The sequence below is a fragment of the Eptatretus burgeri genome, chromosome 9, assembly GCF_056783735.1.
Source record: "Eptatretus burgeri isolate ZD-2024b chromosome 9, Ebu_testis_v1, whole genome shotgun sequence".
Classification (NCBI taxonomy): domain Eukaryota; kingdom Metazoa; phylum Chordata; class Myxini; order Myxiniformes; family Myxinidae; genus Eptatretus; species Eptatretus burgeri.
This window is the reverse complement of record NC_140969.1, coordinates 40,262,036-40,281,290: the sequence shown is the minus strand read 5'-3', so window position 1 is coordinate 40,281,290 and position 19,255 is coordinate 40,262,036. Positions and strand designations below refer to the sequence as shown.

At 42.3% G+C, this 19,255-nt stretch overlaps 1 protein-coding gene across 3 annotated transcripts in view; it reads right to left on the bottom strand.

Moving 5' to 3' along the window:
- SMPD3 (sphingomyelin phosphodiesterase 3) overlaps nt 1-16,874 on the bottom strand; it is a 120,215-nt gene extending 103,341 nt beyond the window's left edge. Inside the window, exon 1 of one of the 3 annotated variants that reach the window (XM_085894890.1) lies at nt 16,297-16,874. The gene's annotated coding sequence lies outside the window, so the exon portion shown is untranslated. Of the gene's footprint in view, nt 1-10,934; nt 11,280-16,296 lie in introns of those variants that run through there. The other 2 variants (XM_085894892.1, XM_085894891.1) reach the window with 2 other exon arrangements.
- Nucleotides 16,875-19,255: the final 2,381 nt, after the last annotated feature.

Sequence of the window (19,255 nt, the reverse complement as noted above, 5' to 3'; positions counted from 1 at the left end):
CAGCAGCGAACCTATTTTCTAGGCTAGCTACAGATTTTGGCTTCTGGACTAGATAGGCAGATAGAGAGAGGGAGAGTGAGGGGAGGGGAGAATAAGAGACATGTGGGAGGAGGGTGCTGCACTGTATTGGGAGGGGGTAGAGCAAGGATGGGACAGAGAGAGGGTTGGGGGATGGGGGATGGTAGAAGGGGGAAAAAAAAAAAAGAGAAGAGAAAGGTGTGGGGTGGAGGTGGGGTTAGTAAAGAGAATGACATATTATTCTTAATAACCGAACACACACACACACACACACACACACACACACACACACACACACACACACACACACACACACACACACACACACACACACACACACACAAGCTCATTAAAACAGCTGTACCCACAAGGACACAACAGAGTTTGTAAAGTAATCCGCTGGCACATCTGCAAAATCTTTGATGTCGCAGTTCCAGAGGATTCGTGGAAACATGAACCAAAAGCAATCACTGCAAACATGGAAGTACCGCTCACGTACGACCTTATGATCCCATCGAGCGTGAACATTGAAAACAAAACATTGCGACCAGATATCATACTTTGGTACAAAAAAAAAGAGAAGAAGGCATTGCTAATTGATGTGTTAATATCAGTGATTTTGGGCTAAACAATGAAGAAATCAAGAAAATGACCAAATACCAAGATCTCAAGCATGAAGTGAAAAGATCCAGGAAGCTGAATAATGCCAAAGTTGTACCAGCGATAGTTGGAGCTTCTGTAATGATGATGAAGAACCTCACAGAGATATTAAAAACCATCTCTGGGAATATTACCACAAACAAACTACAGTTGGAAGCTGTCCTGGGATCAGTAACGATCCTGAAGAAAGCCCTCGCAACAAAACTTTAAGAACAGAAAACTTCACAACTTGGTCCATGAATCGTGACCCCTTACTGAAATGAAGGTGGATACTTTGAGACTGCCCTGGGAGGACTCCATTCTACATTCTGAAACCCGCATATGTAGATACCAATGAATGACACACACACACACACACACACACACACACACACACACACACACACACACACACACACACACACACACACACACACACACACACTTTGAGACATGGTAGGTCTATGTTTCACCTCCTGAAACCAACCCACATGTGGAGATTGCAAGCAACAGCAACTTGCACGCGTCATCACGCGCGCGCGGGCACACACACACACACACACACACACACACACACACACACACACACACACACACACACACACACACACACACACACACACACACACACACACACACACACACACACACTTTAAGACCTGGCAGGGCTCCATCCCACTTTCTGAAACCTGTGTATGGAGATAACAACCAACGACCAATAACACACACACCAGTGCCAAGTACCATTGGAGTAATACAGTTTATATACATACATACACCTACAAATGTACACACAGACAAAGTAAATTGTGTTTTACACAACGATTTACTTTGAAACAGTGTTCTTTGAGAGACTTCGATTTAAAGTGGGAAATTAGCGAAATTCAATCCAAAAATGTATCAAGCCACAGAACACAAAATGTCAGCCTCTCCTCCATGCCTTCACAGTGAGAACAAACATGGTGAACACCAGTACGGATAGACCTTATTGTTTAAATAAGTATCAATGTCGAAGTGAGAGGTGGATTACAAAAGGAGATCGCACAAAAAGGTTAAACAAAGCGATTTCCTGTAAAATTGAAATTGCACATTTTCAGTGGATGTGACACCGCCCGAAGCACTCACTGCAATACACTGCAGAACCCAACAAAGGCGGAAACATACAATGCGAGATTGAAAGCACGGTTACTTTTTCCCGAAATGAACAACCAAGCAGCTTGGCGATCGCTCGCCAAGTGGTTTAAGCATTCAAGCAAGCACTCCAATGAAACGGTTGAGATGGTGGTTTTGAATGCTCCCACCCCAGGTCTCAAAGTGTGTGTGTGTGTGTGTGTGTGTGTGTGTGTGTGTGTGTGTGTGTGTGTGTGTGTGTGTGTGTGTGTGTGTGTGTGTGTGTGTGTGTGTGTGTGTGTGTGTCCATTGGTATCTACACATGGGGTTTCAGAATGTGGAATGTAGTCCTCCCAGGGTGGGCTCAAAGTATCCACCTTTGTTTCGGTAAGGGCTCACGATTCATGAACCAAGCTGTGAAGTTTTGTTTTCAAAGTTTTGTGCCGAGGGCTCTTTTCAGGATCGTAACTGAGCCCCGGACAGCTTCCAACTGTAGCTCGTTTGTAATAATATTCCCAGGGATGGTTTTTAGCTCACCTGCAAAGTAGTTCCAGGGAGCTTATGGGATGGCGCATCGTCAGTCCATCCACAAATTCTTGCAACTTCTTCTCAGAAACGACACATACGATTTCAATGAAATTTGACAATAACCTTCATCACCCGTGATGACATTTTAAAAAAAACGGCGTCTACAGGGGTCCAGAGAGCGAGTTTATCAGGGGGAGGAGGGAGTTGCCCCCCCCCCCCAAATAGGTATTTGCTGTCTTCTCAGAAATGATACACTCAATTCCAATAAAACTTCATTCCAACCTTCATCACCCATGACGACCAAAGTTTGTTCATGACATTAGAAAAATCTGGCTTTAAGGTGGTTTAAGGGGGGTTACCCACCAAAATGTGCATTTGCTTTCTTCTCCAAAACTACAGAGACAATTCCGATGAAACTTGACCACAATCTTCACCACTCATGATATACCAAAGTTTTTTTTTTGTATACCTTGTCAAGGCTCAGATGAGAGCCAACACACAATGCACAGCAAAGAGGGCATGAGACAAGAGGGTGAGAGTGGGACAGACAAAACAGTAGGGAACGGAGACATTAGGAGACCTGTGGAAGGGAGAGGGATGGGGGCGGGGAACACGGGATATACAAGATGGACAGTACAGGGATTTTCAGGAAGGAAAGAATGGAATTTGAAGGTCGGTTTTGGGTGGATTAATGGGGGTAGAAAAGATCGAGGATTTGGATGGGGGACGATAAGAGGTGGTGGTGAACAGCTGTTTTGAAGTCCTGGAGGGCAGAACGGGGTTGAACAGAGTGAGGAAGTTTATTCCAAAGGCGGGAAAAAAGAGGAATGAAAGAGTGAAGGTGAGCAGCGATTCGTGATTTTGTTACTTTTACCAGAAGGGGGTTGCTGGCAAAACTTGAGCACCCTGCGGAAATATGGGTGGGACGTATCGCAGACAGAGCAGGGGGTACGGGGGTGAGACTGGAGAGGAGGCAGTAGAAGAAAGAAAGACCACCGACCAGCCTGTGGTGAGAGAGTGAGAGGCCCAAAGACTCTGCCTCACTGAGGGAGATACCAATGATCCGAAATGCCTTGGTTTCCACAGCGTGAAGCCGAGAAAGGTGAAAGGCAGGAGCACCAGCCCAGATGAGAGAGCAGTACTCCATCAGGCTGCGGACAAAAGTTTTGTACGTGCTCAGGAGCTTAGGTGGGCTGAGGAAGGACTTTGCATGACAGAGGATTCCCAGTCGATGACTAACTTTGGAGGCCAGGTTGGAAATGTGGTTTTCCCAGGAAAGATCATGGCAGACATTGAGACCCAGAAGCTTGAATGAAAGGACTTCTTCCAGAGGATTGTTGAGAAAGTAGATGGGGAGGGTTTTCCAAACAGTCCTTTCAGAGAGACATAGTGAGAGTGTGAGATATGTCAGGATTGAAAGACATGTTCCACGTGTTAGACCAGTTTGTGATTTTATCCACATCTGCAGAGAGTGAAGAAGCTGTGGCTGGCTGGTCTGAAGGATGACAGATGGTACAGCAGAGGGTGGACTCATCAGCAAAGAGATAAAAGGATTTTCCAGAGAGTTGGAGAGATCATTGATGAAAACCAGAAAAAGAACAGGGCCCAGAACGCTGCCTTGAGGAACTCCAGCCTGGACAGGAAGAGGGGATGAGAGTACTTTCAAAAACGTTTGAAATTCCCGCCAAACAAAATACGACTCCTGCGAACAATTGACGATGCTTCCGAACCCCTGCGCATGTTTGGCGGACTTTTGGAGCCTAAAATACGAATGTTGGACTTTGCCATTTTTTTCGACATTCGCATCCTTCGCGAACCGTTCACGCGTCCCGTGAAAACCCACCTTTACTTCGACCCGTGTTAAGCTGTGCTTGAAGCTGCTGTCCTGTGAGCCGCCTATCACGCAAGCTGTTGACTCTCAGAAATTTGTCTTCTGATTGTGTTGCGGCTTTGGGTCTGCCAGACCTCTTTCTGTCAGAGTTTCCTCCAGTTTCCAAGTACCTTTTGATGGTGTCGGAAACTGTACTCACTGACACCTTGGCTTCTTTGCAATATCTCTAAAGGAAAGACCTTCACTTTTAAGGGTTTTCATGGTCTGTCTTCCTTTGTTACTTGTCTTTTTCTCAACATTATGATAGCAATAGACCACTTCCTGGAGTGCAATATTTTCCAAATAATGCTTCAGAGGGTGTAACAACACAGTCTGTTCCAACACTGCTTTTATAGACAGAGGGTTTGTAACTAATCAACAAAAGTTGGGACACCTATCAGAATTGTTTGCATCAACTTCCATTGCTGCAGAACAGCTGCAGTTGCTAACCCATTACTTGTTCCCTGAAAAGGGCCTTTTTTAACAACTCTGAAATTTAAATCATTTTTCAGTTTTTGGTAACCTAAACTTTGTTTTTTTTTTTTAATCTCTGGAAGTTTACCACTTAGCTTTGTACCATTTCAGGTTATTCACTGGACTTGAACTGCGTAAATTTCAGTAAATACTGGAAAAATGGGGGTGTTCTAAAACTTCTGACCGGTCATATATAATATATATAAATATATGCTGATAGAAAAGTCTGTCAAAAAAAGATAGGCTTAGAATCTGAAGCCGTGGGCTCGCGTCAGGTGTGCTTATATCTTCTTTATTTTACATCATACGGACGTCAATGAACACTCGTTTTACTCTGCGCGTGTTGCACATCATGTGCAGTGAATTTCATCTCCCTCCATCTTGTATTAATTGTTTGTTTGTTTTTTAAACTTCTGTTCACCACCCTTGAGGCCCGCTTGCAAGTCATCGTCGACATTTCCAATAAAAGAGACATAATTACTCTTTTATAAAAAAAATGTTTTTCGAGTTTTTTTATGTTGAAAAATGGACCGTAGTGAACACACAGTGATGTGAAAAAATTTCCCTTTAAAACCCTACTTAAATCATCCTTATGAAAGGGGACAGACAAATGCACAAACATGCAAATGATAGATATAATCAAATCGATATCTTCTGTGTTTTATATCGATAGATGTCTCACAAATCATAGTGCTCATTAATGTGCTTCTGTATTAACTCATATACAGAGTCAAAAAGCTTCTCAACCTATTATTCCTTCCAGCTGAACAAGTAACAGGTCCTCTTACCCTGAACGTCAGTCTCTTCCTTTCTTGCTGTCGCAAACCAGGCTGTGTTGCTTGGCAACGGTTGCTTAGCGATTGGGCTGTGTTGGAGGGGTTAACCAGGCACTGGGTGATGCGTACAAAGGCATTGGCTGTGGGTCTGTTTTTTGTTTTGGAGTCAAAAATCTTAATAATGAGGTGTAATTGGTGGATCATAAAGCTGCTCTGATTTTGTTGTACAGACACACGATATATCTTCTTAATATAATGGAGCTAATGCATACATGTATGGCTCTATATAATTATACACATGTGATTATGTGATGAAAAATTGAAAATTGATCCTTGGTGTTTTACATCACAAAAAAGTTAGTGTGTTCCAGCAAGCTAAAATATGGTTATAGTATGTCCCAATAAAAATAATTTTCAAGTATACAGTGTGTCCCATAAAACATCACTTTGTGGGAAATTATATTTTTGTTGCATTTTATAACATAAAAACATTACAGTGTGGTCCATCAAGGCAAAATACAGTTATAGCATATCCCAATTTTTTTCCCCCCCAAGTGTAAAGTGTGTTCCAAAAGAAAGTATCACTTTGTGGAAGTGTCACCACTTTAAATAGCCTGGGGTTGGCTTAGCAGTCAGGATGGTGGTTTGGGATCCAAGGGTCCCGAGTTCGAGCCCCGTTGGCTGCTGAATTAACACCAGGGGGTTGACTCGGCCTGTCATTCCGAGGTCAGCGAAATGAGCACCAGTGTGTACTGGTAATAGGGGCATTGCATCAGGGGCACAGCTGTGCCCCTAACCAATGATACAAACAGCAGTGAAACAGGCTGTACATGATGGGAACCACTTTAAATTGCAGACCAAAGGTGGGCCAAGATTGGCATGCACGCCCAAAAGGACAGGATTGCCGATACTAGTTCTACATAATATACTTTTATGGACATTTTTCATTTAAAAAAAAAGAAAAGGAATACCAAAAAACTCAACGAAAATGAAATGGACAAAAATATTTGTGTGTTGATTTTGCTAAAAAGAAGCCATTGTTATGTATTATGTAATGAGGGTGGGGTGGGAATTTCGCGGGACTGGTCCAGCTACCTGGTTTGAGTTCCGTGTGTCTTGTCGAAACGACCGTAACCTCCAGCTCAGTCCACAACCCCGACCAAGTTCCCGGAACTATTTGTTACATCACAATACTCGCTGCGATTGTGCATTCAATCGAGTGATGTGCCGATAGGCACTCGCGACCTTCCTAATTTGGCCGAGCAACCGTAGATCACGAGCGCTTAGAGCTGGATCGAGTCAGCTCATCTAATGACACCAAAATCACCAAATGAGATCATATGAGATGAACCAATGAGCAGAATCCAACCCCGAAACCAGGTACATTTATTTTACAATTAAATGGAATGGGAGAAGGATTATATGAAGCAACAACAAGCAGTATGCAATAAACAAATATCAATGAATCGGTAAATAAACCCGGTTATTACACTTGAACAAAACAAACGTCGCAGATTTCTTAACAGTTCTTATTTTAGAGCCCATTCACTCACTTGACAAGAACACAGTACAGGTCATATAAATATGAAGAGGTCAATTTCAAACCAGAGGCAAGCTGTGCAGGAGTCAGGATGCAGAGTTGTCAGCAACTATCCGGTGCAAACTGCCATAAAAACCCTCAAGCTCTGCAAGTGTGGCTTCTGTTATACTATTTCTTGTTGATAGAGCTGTGTTGCAAATTTTGTGTTGTGAGAAATTCTACATTCTTTTCTACAAGCCATCATCTGATTTGGAGTAGCACGGGCACATTTTCCTCACAGCCCTCGAAACAGCTTAAAACAGGTTTCGTGAATACCTGCAAAGTTCAAGACCCAGGCTGAAGGCGACACTCCCATGGATGAGTGAGGGGGGAGGGGGGCAGGACTCGAATGAAGGGGGGTTTGAGGCTCAATAAAAGGCAGCGCGCAGAGCCTCTTAGGAGGAAACGGGTAGAAAGACTGAGAGGATAGGAAACTCGGAGAATCGATGCTTGAGAGTTTACGGACTCTGTTGGGGGCTCGATTATTATTATTATTCGCACAAACGCGAGGGTCCACTCGTCCTTCTCTCCCTGTATACCTTCGCCCTCACATGCCCACATCCGCTAGCTGCGTCGCTGCACCCTCCACCTCATCTACAGCACACGGATGTCCTGCCAGGAGATGCATTGAATACGTGTCGCAAGTGATGTCACTGGTCCATGGGGAAATGCTGTTGCCGCAGCTGTATGAGGAGGAGGAAAGTGTAGAGCGGAGGGTTTCAGTTTCAGTCAGTACGTGGGAGCCAGAATCAACGACTGTGAGGTGTGCAGCGGTCTGTCCTGTCCCCATCTATTTCTTTCTATCCTCATCTCATCTTCTCTGCCAATCACTCATCTCTCACTTCCACATTGGAAGAATGATGCCAGTAGACTGTACTGTAGCGTGTTAAGTCACTGGTAAGGTCCCAGAGGCGGGTCTGTCACGTAGGGGATGATTTGGGAAAGTATACGTGCTGTCATTAATTGTTGTACATATATGCCATTTCATTGTTTTCTCTCCCTGTAAATACCATGTGGGAATATGAATATATATATCTATACTAATAAAAGGGTGTATGTGTGTATGTGTGTATGTGTGTATGTGTGTATGTGTGTATGTGTGTATGTGTGTATGTGTGTATGTGTGTATGTGTGTATGTGTGTATGTGTGTATGTGTCTATGGGTGTGTGTGTGTGTGTATGTGTGTATATGTGTGTATGTGTGTATGTGTGTATGTGTGTGTGTGTGTGTGTGTGTGTGTGTGTGTGTGTGTGTGCGTGCGCATGTTGTGTCAGTGTGTCTCCTCCATAACTCCAAAACTATAAAAACCTAGCAGCTTGAAACTTTGCCTGCATACTATGAAAACTCAAAGGAAGTGCAAGAGTGATAATTGGGTGTTTGTGTAAATTAAAACATCCCTTTTGAAGATAATTAACGGCCTTATTTAATTATATGCTTCATCAGGCGATCCTCGGCCACCTCACTGTCTGGGGTTTTGAGTCGTTCCTGGGTAACCTCGCTGGGGGTCTGAAACCGCCATGTTTTTTGACCTGCTCAACCTCACCTTGACTTGGAAGTTGCCGTTCATCATAGCTACGAATCGCTGGGTACATTGCAATGCTTATAAACGCCTGGAGACGTCAGCGTTCATTGTTAAATTTCATTTCCGCATATGCGTTCTCCACGAATATCTCTTAAACTAAAATGAATTACAAAATTTAAGCTCCAGAATCAAACTTACAAGCAGCTTTGGCTCATTTGTGTTCATTTGTCCAATTTGTACATATGTGACATTTTGGCCGTCTCTGGGAGGTGTATGTTTAATATTGTTGAGGGCCGGGGTTCGGTGGCGATAAACGACCACGAGGTGGAACAGTGGAGTCGTCTTCCACCGAACACCGGGAATTTAGGTCGTGATTCTCGGATAAGTCTGAGAGTTCACGGGTCCCTTAGCGGACCGTGGTCACCAATATTTTGACGGCGGGGGGTAGGGTTAATTGTCTAATTTCAATGCAGTCATCCCTCGCCATATCGCGGCTCACCTTTCGTGGTCTCACTGTATCGCGGATTTTTAAATCGCGGATTTTTCGCTATATCACGGGATTTTGCGGTATAAATGTATTTTTATATATTTATGATTTTAATTAATTTTTATGATAAAATAAGCATTTTATAGCCTAAAAAATTAGAAAACGTAAAAAAAACAAAAAATTATTAAAACATTACAAGAAATAAAATACTGTACATAGTGAACAGTAGAAGAGTAGACAGTCGTGCGTATTGAAAACGCAGATGCGGCCGCTTCCACTTGCGCTAGTTTACCCACGTGAGATCGTACACGGTACGCTATTGGCTGATGGATGGGAGGCGACCAACCAGAGCATGGTGTTCTGTATCCTGGGTTCTGATTGGCTCAGGGACCCGAGCATCATTCTCTGCATCTTCCGCACATAGCATGCTGAGACACTGATACATGTTCCTCACTCGCAAGAAGAGACAAGTTACGCCTACACCTTCAGCGGAAACTGAAATTCCAAACGAGGGCAAAGATACTACACCACCTGACGAAGCGCCTGATGCAGTGGCGCCTTCAGAAGAGCTGTAATGCTCTTTCTGGCTGTGCAGTACATTCATCATAGTCATCACCTTCATCGTCATCAGTACTGCACAGCTAGTTCATCATCATCATCACGCAAGTTGTAGTATCTTCAATGGCAAGTACCCATTAGAATTTTATATGTTGTTAAAATTACGTATGTTTAAGAGTGTAAAAAGTGTTTAAGAGTATAGGAAGTGTTTATAATAGTATGGGAAAGGTTAATAAGAGTGTGGGAAGAGTCATAAAGCTTTAATATATATATATATATATATATATATATATATATATATAAAAGAAACATATGGTCGCAACTTCACGGATTTTCACTTATCGCAGGGGGAGGGGGGGGGGTTTGGAACGTAACCCCCGCGCTAAACGGGGGATTACTGTATACCAAAATAACCACGTCGTCCAACTACAAGGGAAAACCACACCCTCGACGGACCTCGGGCGGAACGGACCGTTTAGGCCTGTCACATTTGCTCTATGGTGAGGATACGGCAGCCATACGCCATTTGAATTGACAGAAACGTGCATTGGCCTCAGGGTGGCCCTCCGCCGTTTGGCTATCTTTTACAGGCCGTAGGGTCGCCGTGGAATTATAATGCGGAGTTATAACTTTTTTCATTTCTACGTTCGCCGCAGCAATTCGACAAGCCGAAACGAAAAAAATTATAATAAAATTTTTTTTAAAAACCTCGTTACCGGCCGTCTGGCCGCACGTTCACCTGAGGGCCCCCCTGCAGTCCCCCTTGCGGTCGCCTTGCGGGCACCTTGCGTCTGCCTTGAAAATTCTATGGCCGCCGCAGGAATGCCCTAAGGTCACCGTGCGACATCAAATCAAAGAGCGGACGGCACCCCCACGTTTTCGGTCTCTACAATTTCTAAATACGCCGTGCGGCTCCCCGAAAAATAAAAACATGTGACTGCTACATTGTGTGACCGTGGAAATACTGCGGCCGCCGTATAATTGCTAGTGGCCGTAGATTTTGAAGACCCCACGGCCGCCATAGCAAATGTGACTTCGGCCTTACCGAGCCGATCCGGGTGTAAACCGAGTGGGGATTACCAAGATCCGTCGGTCCAAATGAACAATTTACGGAACGAACGGCCTTACTAATTCTCAATACGCACCATACTCGGCCAATGGGAGAAAGCACAGAAAACGAGCTGGTACATTTAACAGGGGTTTATTTATAACAATAAGCGGGGAGGGGAGACTGAGCAGAGTTATCACGAATAAAGAAATGTAATATACAATGAACAAGGCACTTAACGATTCTACTTACAGACGGACACACACACACACACACACGGACACACACACACGGACACACACACACGGACACACATACACGGACCTCAATGGCCGCGGCCGTTATTTGCACCTGTCCGCCTCGTGTGGTCTGGTCGAGCTTGTCCGGTAGCGGAACTCGAGCCCACTGCCAACAACGCAGCACCAGGTTAAAAGAGCGTCGGATGCCAGCCAGCACGAAGGCGGACGAGAGATGACGAGGGAGGGGCTCTGAGGTACTCGCCTCCGGATTGGACGAGGCGTTGTCGGGCGACTCGAGGCCGCCGTTGATTGGACGAGCTCACGGTGGGCGGAGGGAACCTCACCCCTTGTACGTAACACGCTGCGCGTGGGCGATGGTTTCGAAATGTTTCTTTCTTATTTCTTTCAAAATCATGTCCAGTAAATGTAATTGGCCACAGGTGGACTCCAATCAAGTTGTAGAGACATCTCAAGGATGATCAATGGAAATGGGAAGCACCTGAGCTCAATTTGGAGTGTCAAAGTAAAGGGGTTGAATATTAATTGACAAGACATTTCAGCTTTTCATTTTTAGCAGCGTCTCGTGTAGTGAACGCTGCTCCGAGAGAGCTCGGCGTTGTTCTTCTTCTTCTTCTTCTTCTTCTTCTTCTTCTTCTTCTTCTTCAGCTGAAGACAAAATCTTAATCTCTTGGACTCGGCTCTTGGATCGCCTTAAATACTGAGCACATGTACACATCCTCACATAGACGGTGCCTTTTGAGAGCGTCTATCATGAACTTTTAAATATATTCGGACATTTGCTTTAAAGTTTCGAAAAGTTCACGTTACTATTTAAAGATTATTCCATTTATCGTATTGAAATTTCGTAAATACATTATTTATTTCGTAAATACACGATATATCGTAAATACGTAAAGACATTATGACGCGTTTCGCTATTGGCTTAATCAGGGCACGTGACGAAATATCGGAAGTTGTTGTTTTTTTTAAAAAATTTAAATTTTTTTTTTTTAGCCGACAAAATCTTTAGGACGCTGCTCGTGGACACATTCTCCCGTCCAAAGGCAGAACCCAGTAACTCACTTCTAATTGATTTTGAGAAAACAAAGAAAAACTGCTTTTAGATATATTAAAGCCGTGCCCATTCGAGAAGATTTGATTATTCCTTTACAAATGTAAGAGCGCTGCCATTTCGATGTCATGTGACTAAAGCGTGGCATCAGATTGGTCCATTGAGATACTAGTTTTTTTGTGGTATTTACCGAATTCTGTAGGAGTTGCTCGGTCCTGCCATGAGCGTACAAGCTTACAATAACTTATACACTAACATGAAGCCTATAACCGAGTAACTCCAAAATTAGTATTAGCTCAGTTTTGATCAAAAAATGAGTTACTAGGTTTTGCCTTTGGACAGGAGCATTTGTCCTAGTTGATGATTAACCTCCGCCATCGAAGATGGACGGAGGTTACTGTTTTCACCCCTGTCTGTTTGTTTGTTTGTGAACAGTATTATGGAAAAACTCCTCGATGGATTTCAACGAAACTTGGTGGGGGATTAAGTATGGTCCAAGGATCATGCCATTAGATTTTGGACTTGGTCCAAAGTCCAATATGGCTGCCATTTTGAAAAAATATTTGAATTTTTGTTTTTGCATTTCTACATATTTTAAGTGATTTCCAACCCCTCCCCCCCCCTCAAAAAAAAAAAGAGAAAAAATAATTTGCAACTTTTTTTTCAAAAAAATTTCGATTTTATTTTGGCATTTCTACATGCGTGTCGATCTAGTTTAGTTAATTCAATCGTGGTTCAGTAGAGTGTGATCCGTTTTGGCCATTTTGAAAAAAATATTTGAATTTTTATTTTTGCATTTCTACATGTTTTAAGTGATTTCCAACCAAAAAAAATTAAAAAATTGTAAGAGAAAAAAAAGAAAAAAAAACAAAATTTGGCAACTTTTTTTTCAATCAAATTTGGAATTTTTTTTTTGCATTTCTACATGTTATAAGTGATTTCCAACAAAAAAACATGCCAAAATTATAATTGTGGCTGATTTTGGAACTTCAGGTGGATATACCCACGTAAAATCAATTTGTCTCAAGGAATCTAGTTATGACGAATGAATTGAGCATGTAAAAGTTAAAAGTAAAAGGGAAAGTTGCAAACAATAACTCTGTGAGCACTGTTGATGTCAAATTGAATGAATAGGATATCAGGTTCACTTGAGTGACCCAGCAGTATTGGCGGCGGAGGTTTTGCACTCTACCGAGTGCTCCCCCTCTAATTTTGTAAAAGTTTCTAAAAACATGTTTTCACTTTGTCATTATGGGGTATTTTGTGTAGATCGGTGACAAAAAAATTAAGTTGAATCCATTTTAAATTCAGGCTGTAACACAACAAAATGTGACAAAAGTCGAGGGGTGTGAATACTTTCTGAAGATCATATATGCACACGTGCATATATATATATATATATATATATATATATATATATATATATATATATATATATATATATATAGAATTTTTTTTGGGGGGGGGAGAAGAAGGGGGCTGGAGTTTGTTTCAGGTCTTAGCACTGCATAATGTCAGTTCACAGAACTTTTTGAAGCATGTATTAAGGGCGCGTGTTGGGAAAAGGTGCGTGGCGTACTCTCTGCGAGGAACAGACCTGGTCTATTGAGATGGAGAAAGGTTAAGAATGCCTCCGACACGTTCTCACTGTGTGTGGAACCGACTGGGCATGATCAGGGTCAGGGCCTACCAAACACACACCTTCTGGCTTCAGGCTAGGCTAAGGCTGGAAGAAATAAAAAATCAGGCGTTCTTGCCGTCCACACAAAGAAATGACTCCACCTTCATGCCCATCAATCAACCCTGTGCTGAAGTAAGTTCCAACTACCATTGGCTGATGGCAGTCACTACATTCCGAGGAACACTCAGGGCAGAAATTAATGATGGCACAGGAGTGTTTTATAAAAGCCTCTGTCTGCCAGCGCAGGGTGTTCTTTCATGAACTTTTTGCCCGAATGAGCTCACTATCCAGCCATGTCCTCATTGGTGCGCCTGTTCAACCTCTTCATACCCGCTCTCCTGCATCCTGTGAGCTTCAGTGTTGGATTGCCCAGCATGTTAGTCCTAAAGCACACTATCCTTTCGTCCGACTCCATGTGAATATGTGGCTGCGTTTGTTTGGTGGCAAAGGGTTTAGTTTACTTTTATGTAAAGTTAATTTTGTCTATCCTTCACCTATGATTCCATGCCATTATAATGAAGTTATTAATAATTTCAAAGCCTGGTGGTGGGCTTGGGATCTTAGGGTCCTGAGTTCAAGCCCTGACATCCGCTGAATTAACACCAGGTGGGGTTGACTCAGCCCGTCATCCTTCTGAGGTCGGCAAAATGAGTAAAAGTAAACTGGTAATAAGGGGCATTGCATCAGTGGTGCCCCCATACTCGGTAACAGTGGCGATACACCGCTGATCATAGCCAGTTGAAAGCATGAAATCATGCCACCACAATAAGTGAAAGTACAGTAATAATAAAAAAAATTCTCAGAGTAGGAGGCGACGTAATCCGCTCAACATCACCTCAGCTGAATTTTGCTTTAGGCCGGCTATCCATACGATTTCAATTCCTGGCATGTGCAAACCTCACCTTTAATCGCTTACGATTTTGGGTGGGGACTGTATATGTGACAATATTATACATCCATCTTCCAAACCCCCTCTAGAACTATAATGTGATGACCGCATCAAGGATTAGAAGGGCGATTTTGGTGATTATAAACTCAAACTTTTTATGGTGATTATAAACCTTGTCCAGTCTACTCTTGCCAAGTCACATGACAGTCAATTGAAATCCAGCAATTCAAGCAGAGTTGTTTGTACACTATTCACTCTTGAACATGATGTTCATGGTGGATTGCATTTTATTCTCTCCTTCATTCATTTATAAACTTGATATACTGCTTGATCATTATTTAACATATCTACTTTCTAAATAAAACAATCAATTCAATCCCTTGGATGGACATGAAAATGGGCATCCAGTCTGTCAGCACTGGCAGATAATGGACATTAAAAAAATAAAAAATCCTATGGTGTCTTTCATGACATCGGAAAGCTATAAATTGTACCCTGGAACAAATAACAAATTCCTGTACTTTCAGCCAAACGATCCACGCTTAGCTAACTGGTTTCCAGAAAGACTCGGGCCGAAAACGTTCCCCAGCCAGCCAAAACAAGAAAGTGATAATAAATGGAGCCATTAAACTAACAGTAGTAGTAGTAGTAATCATTACTTTTCAAAAAAACAAACAACATTATCTTTTATGCTTGGATTTGCTCTTAAAACCCTAAAAGTGAAACTTCTCCATCAGACCATTGGAATTGCAAGGCCAAAACCTAATTTGGCCTTACAACTAATGCAGAACGCATACCAGCCTCATGCCAGCGAACAGCATGCCTCACAATGCAGCACCTTCACTGCACGTCATGAAAAGTACAGTTTAGAGTGAAACATTACAGCCTAGGGAATGAAACTTGGAAGCAAACAACAACACCGCGACATCAAGTTCTCCGATACCTGAAGAGTGGAATATACGGTGTTAATAGATCACCAAGATCATGGTCTACAGCTAGAAAGGGGCCAAAAAAGACGTACACAGGCAGTCAGCACAAGTGTCAAAAGGCCCCGAATGGAGTTTTTATCCAATTCTCTGTCGTCTGAAGAAAACGATATGATAGTTTTGAACAAACCGTTTGTGTAAAAATAAATGACTTGTTTTCCACCCTTTGTGAAAACTGAGGCTACAAGTAGTTATTCCGATTGTAATGAAACGAAGAGATTCTACACCTGCGCCAACCGTTTGAAAGGTCGCCTCCTACCAACTACCGCCATTCCACCGAAGCAATATACCAGGCTGGCCTTTTTAGCAATCCACTGCTAAACATTAAAAAAAAAAACCTGTCTTATTATTTTCAGGTACTATGTGAAATAGTACTCATTAAATACAAGCTTTTGTGCAGCAGAGATGATTGATATGTTCTCGAGTGAATTCAAGCGACTTCAGATTAACCCCTGCACCATGGCTATAAAGAGCATGCTCCAGCATTCAACACCATTGCATACAGGTACATTACCGTTTTTCATTCAGTACAACTACTTTGGACCCACAAAAGTTTGAAAATGTTTGAGACTTGTTTATTTTTTTAAATATTTTTTAAAAAAACACCTAAAAAGAGAACGGTTACCACAAAGTGAGACAGACGGCGTCGTACAAAGTCCGCAGCTATCTGGTGGATCGATGTGCAAATCAAATGATGCTCACAATCACCAGATCAAGCTCACGAGTAGAAACTAGTACTGAATGAAAAGCGGAACGGGAATTGAACAGTTGTGACGAGAGGTGATAAGAACAGGAATATTGGATTATGTCAGAGAATACCTGTACAAAGCTCTTTCTCAGCACTCTCGGGGTGGTTCTTTGTAGTGGATGGAGATGCACCAGTAGTGGACCAAAACATGAGGGCAGGGCGTTAAGAAGAGACCGAGGTGGGAGTGGAGAAGCGGGGGTGGATAGGAAGATATTTACCTTTTTTAACCAAGTGGAAACAATGGGAGAGAGAATAAAAGGTACAGCGGGAGGTGGAGAAACGCGTGTGGAGCACGGTCCTGGCAGCGAGCACAGACAGGGTAGACAACAGGTTCACGGTCCTGGCAAACATGAGCACGGTCCGAGCAGAGTACAAATACAGCATATATAGCCAACATGGATGGGACAGAGAGCACGGTCTGGGCATCGAGCACAATCGACGCAGCAAGCACGGACTGGGCAGACAGCATGAACATGGTATGTCGTCAACATGAGCAAGTCAGTGTGCATGGTCTGGGCAGCGAGCACAGTCCAGACAAACAGCATGGAGCACAGTCTTCAAGACAAAACCAGTCCTTTGTCTGTATCTATATTTGAGATTAGACATCATCGTTCGACATCACGGCTGACAGAGAAATGAGAGCGATCTCTGCGATCTTCGTTCACGGGGTGTCTGCTGCCCTCTGCAGCAATTTTAAATCTTTAAAATTAAAAACATCATATATATATATATATATATATATATATATATATATATATATATATATATATATATATATATATATATATATATATATATATATATATATATATATATATATATATATATATATATATATATATATATATATAAAAAACTAGAACTACGTTGTCAATGGCACACCATCGCATATTCCCACGCGCACTGCTTTGTCCCATTGACGCTAGGTGAAATTTTATCTTGCAAAATGCATTGACTATTCTTTTCTATTTGATGTGCTTTATGACCAAAGACTTACTATGTTTACTAAATCAGAAGTCATTGCAAGCATGTCAACATTTCATGAAACATTAATTTAACACTGTCCAGCAATATAGAACTGTGCATCAATTTAATCATAGGAATGAACTGTGTATAATATTAATTATAATTACTCATAATCAATTAGATAAATACAGTAAAACCTGTGACTGTTTGTCACTCATGGGGGCCACATAAGTAAGTTATTTGTAAAAGAATTTACCATGTACAATGGTAAATACACTTAAAAAATACACTTTTCTACCCCCGATAATCCACCCAAGCCCACTTCCTTCAATTCCCCTGCTTTCCTTCCTGAAAGTCCCTTTAATGTCCATCTTCCCCTCGCCATGTTCCCCATCCCATCCCCATCCCTCTCCCTTCCACAGTTCACCTGTGTCTGTTCCCCAATGTTTTGTCCCTTCCACTCCCGCCCCTCTTGTCTCATGCCTCCTTGCTGTGAGTTGTGTGTTAGCTCTCATACGAGCCTCGACCAAGGTATACAAAAAAAATAAATAAATAAAAAATAAAAATAAAAATAAAAATAAAAATAAAAATCGACCCCCATGACCCCACCCCCTCTGGCCCGGCCCCTAGGGGTCATATCAAAAATCCGACAGTGTTGTGCACTTCCCCATACATATATCTACAATGTCCCAAAGTTTCAAGTTCCTATTTCAAACGGTGTAGGAGGAGTTACAGGGTAAGACAGATTGACGTACGGACGGACGGACGGTGGAGACAATCACAATATTCCCGCTTTTCTTCGAAAGCACGGGAATATATATATATATATATATATATATATATATATATATATATATATATATATATATATATACATACACATTTAAAACGTTCTTCACTTGCTATACATACATGGATCTGTGCACTCCAATGGTGGGTTATTCCTGAGTTACTGGTGGATGGCAAATATTGTAATGAGACATTGCTCATCAAAGATGTACACCACAGAGGGTTTATTTATCCAATCACCCCCCCCCCCTTGGAAGCAAGTTACATTAATTATATGGTTCGTTTCAGTTAATAGATCTGTTTATGAAGTTGGCACACGGACACAGAGTTCAGTCACGATCGTTTTCAAATACCTTGTTTATGAGAATTTTCAATAAAAAGTGCAATGATCACAGTGTTTACAAACTGGTCAGGAAATGTGGGTATTGGCATAAAGTACCTTGGGGTATTTAACCCCTTTGAAGGTTCAGCAGCACAACAGACAGGTAACCTGGTTATCATTCCCATGACATTGAGATCCGATTCAGTGTTGATTTGTCCATCATTTCAATTAAGTACACAACATGGTCTCCTCTGGTCATCCTGCTTGCGATACCATGTCCCCACTCAACCGTGAACTTTCGATCGTCGGAAATTAAAGTAACAATTGAGCCAAATTGACTACAATTTCCTCCATCTGTTTTCATTGTACAAATACAAATGGTCTCTCCCCCACCCCCCACCTCCCCCCAATAGTCCTGAGGGGAGTGAACTACATCATTCTCCATTCACCGAGCCCCATTACAAAAGGAGAAGGAATGGGAGTTGGTTTGGCTTGTGTATTGACAAGTGTCCGAAGCACTCTTTTACCCATGGAACAAGCAGAAAGTGTACAAACACAAAGGTATGATTGGTATACTTAAAACAATTCCCAGAGAGAGAGGTGAAGAAATTTTTTAAATAATAAACAGAAAAAGGAATGATAAAATAATCCACCTCTTCTACCCCAAATGACTCCATTCCCAAGCACTCCCCTTGTCCCGGTTATTGCAAGTTCTCCACACCTTCCTCTTTTTCCTGTTGTTTCATCCCCACTTCACCCTTCCTCTTCTTGTTGTGTTTTATTCGGCCTGTGTGTAGTTTGTTTACCTCATGTGTCATTACCTTCCCCTTGACTTCAATCTCACCTCCACTCGACACTAAACTGCTGTTTGTTTTCCCCTTTCCATTCTGCTCTCGGTCTTCCAAGAGCCTCAACCATGCATACAGAATTATTTTTTAATGCCTCCACCAGCG